The sequence below is a fragment of the Trichechus manatus genome, unplaced genomic scaffold, assembly GCF_000243295.1.
Source record: "Trichechus manatus latirostris isolate Lorelei unplaced genomic scaffold, TriManLat1.0 scaffold00427, whole genome shotgun sequence".
Lineage (NCBI taxonomy): Eukaryota > Metazoa > Chordata > Mammalia > Sirenia > Trichechidae > Trichechus > Trichechus manatus.
Genome location: NW_004444363.1, coordinates 37,096 through 40,558, shown reverse-complemented (window position 1 = coordinate 40,558; position 3,463 = coordinate 37,096).

The following is a 3,463-nucleotide window of genomic DNA, read 5'->3' as shown; positions in this document are numbered from 1 at the left end:
AATTTCCCATTCGATAGTCTGTACATGAAGTGTTCCATGACATTGGTTTCATTCCCCACAATGTGTCAACACTCTCCCCATTTCTGTCCTAGTTTCCCCGCTTCCTTTCGTCCTGATTTTCTACACCTTCCTGCCTTCTCATCTTTGCTATTGGGAAAATGTTGCCCTTTTGATCTCATATAATTAATTGTTCTAAGGAGCACTTTCCTGTCAGGTGTTATTGTTTATTTTATTGGCCTGTGAATCCTTTTAAATTTGAGGCTTGACCTAGATATGCTTTATCATGGAGAATGTTCCATGTGTGCTTGGGAAGATTGTATATTCTGTTGTTATTGGGTAGAATGTTCTACAGATTTTTGTTAGGTCTAGTAGGTTTACAGTGTTATTCATGTCATCTATTTATTTGTTGATCTTCCTAGTTATTATATAAATTACTGAAAGTAGGAATTGAAGATTCCAACTATTATTGTTGAATTGTCTATATTTTAATTCAATTCTGTCAGTTCTTGTTTCATGTATTTGGGGCTCTGTGGTTATGCACATATATGTTTTAAATTGTTATTTCTTCCTTTTATCATTATTAAATATCCTTTCTTGACTGCTGCTTCTATGGGTGTTGATTGTGGATCCAAGTAAAATGAACTCCTTGACAACTTCAATCTTTTCCCCATTTATCATGATGTTGCTTATTAATCCAGTTGTGAGGATTTTTGTTTTATGTTGAGGTGTAATCCATACTGAAGGTTGTGGTCTTTGATCTTCATCAGTAACTGCTTCACTTTCAGCAAGCAAGGTTGTGTCATCTGTATAATGCAGGTTGTTAATGAGTCTTCCTCCAATCTTGATGCCTTGTTCTTCTTGGATTATTTGCTCAGCATACACATTGAATAGGTATGGTGAAAGGATACAACCCAGATGCACATCTTTCCTGACTTTAAACCATGCAGTATCCCCTTTTTCTGTTCAAATGACTGCCTTTTGATCTATGTACAGGTTCCTCATGAGCACAATTAAGTGTTCTGGAATTCCCATTCTCCCCAATGTTATCCATAATTTGTTATGATCCACAGAGTTGAATGCTTTTGCATAGTCAATAAAACACAGGTAAACATCTTTCTGGTACTCTCTGCTTTCAGCCAGGATCCATCTGACATCAGCAATGATATCCTTGGTTCCACGTCCTCTTCTGAATCTGGCTTGAATTTCTGGCAGTTCCCCGACAATATACTGCTGCAGCTGCTTTTGAATGATCTTCAGCAAAATTTTACTTGCGTGTGATATTAATGATATTGTTTGATAATTTCTGCATTCAGTGGGATCACCTTTCTTGGGAATAGGCATAAATATAGATCTCTTCCAGTTGGTAGGCCCGGTAGCTGTCTTCCAAATTTCTTGGCATAGACAAACGAGTACTTCCAGTGCTGCATCTGTTTGCTGAAACATCTCAATTGGTATTCCGTCAATTCCTGGAGCCTTGTTTTTTGCCACTGCCTTCAGTGCAGCTTGGACTTCTTCCTTCAATACCATTGGTTCCTGCTCATATGGTACCTTCTGAAATGGTAGAACCCAAGGAAGCAGCAGTCAAGAAATCAAAAGATGCATTGCATTGGGCAAATCTGCTGCAAAAGACCTCTTTAAAGTGTTGAAAAGTAAAGATGTCACCTTGAAGACTAAGGTGTGCCTGACCCAAGCCAGGGTGTTTTCAATCGCCTCCTATGCATGTGAAAGCTGGACAATGAATAAAGAAGACTGAAGAAGAATTGAGGCCTTTGAGTTGTGGTGCTGGAGAAGAATACCGAACATACAATGGACTGCCAAAAGAACAAACAAATGTGTCTTGGAAGAAGTATGACCAGAATGCTCCTTAGAAGCAAGGATGGCTAGACTATGTCTCACATACTTTGGACATGTTGTCAGGAGGGAACAGTCCCTGGAGAAGGACATCATGCTTGGTAGAGGGTCAGCAAAAAAGAGGAAGATCCTCAATGAGACGGATTGACACAGTGGCTGCAACAGTGGGCTTACGCATAACAATGATTGTGAGGATGGCGCAGGCAGTGTTTAGTTCTGTTGTACATAGGGTAGCTATGAGTTAGAACTGACTCGATGGCACCTAACAACAGCAACAACAAATATCCTTCTTTGCCTCTAGAAAGAGTTTTTGTCTTAAAGTATATTTTTCTGATATTAATATAGTCACTCTAACTCTTTTAGTCACTGTTTGCATAATGTATCTTTTCCCATTGTTTTACTTTCAACTTATTTGTGTCTTTCAATGTAATGTGTATCTCTTGTAGACAGTACATTTCACTTTTTAAATCTATTTTGACAATTTATGTTTTATGATTAGAGTGTTTAATCTATTTACTTTTAATGCTACTACTGATATGGTTGGATTTATTATATTGGGTTCATAACAATATATAGATGTAATTTATATGAAAATAAAAGAGGGTGCAAGGAATCGAATTATATTGGAACAAAGTTTCTATGCTTTACTAGTATTAAGGTGAAGTAAATGGTATTGGTCCTCCTGGCCTGCCCTACTCTGGTAGAACTACCATACCACAGAGATGGGGGGAAGCTGAATTGGAGCAGACCAGACTAAAAATGCCAAAAAGTCACACTGTTTTTCCTGAATAAATTCTTCTCAATTTGTTTTATGCCATTTGTCAATTTCTAGGCTCTTAAAATGGTTTTTCTACTCTGTCTTATAGGGTTACTCTGAACCAGAATTGACTGAATGGCAACAGGTTTGGCTTGGTTTTACCCCTAAATCCTTCAGTGTGTATTTCCTAAGAAAAATGATAGTATTTTACTTAACCACTATCAATATCACAATCAGGAAATTTAACGTTGAACTCGACAATCATAGCAATAATGTCCTTTATAGCATTTTTTGTTTTCACTCCAAGATCCAATTCAGGCATTAACTCTGTCCTGAGAGCTCCCACAGTGGGAATCCATTTGTAGCTGGTAGTGCTGGCCGAATAAACCACAACTTTCCAGGCATCTGTAACTCGTGGAGAAGAGAAAGAAAGGTCTGGCAGGAAAGCGGACGTATCAAGGGTGGGGAGAAGGAATGGCAACTGACAAACAACTACCATGTCACCAAAAAAGGAAATTATGCCTGTCCCTCTCCCACCTCTCCATATCCCTCAGAAACCTAAAGAGATCAAATCCAAACCAAAACTCACTGGGGAAACCCAGATAAGGTGGAGTAGAACAGGCAGAAACGTGGGCACGGAGAGGTAAACTCAGGCAAATTCTTCCCTGGAGGGCAGAGAAGAGTGAGGGGGCCTGAGCCGAGAACCCAAAGCATCTTGGAGTTGGGGCGTTTTTTGCTTATTGCTTTTTTTAATGAGGTTGTGGAAGGCGTTGCATTTTTAACCCAGCCACATGTTTCTTGCCCTAAATTATAAGTTACCCAGAATAGCATTCGTGTTATCGAGAGCGAGAGAGA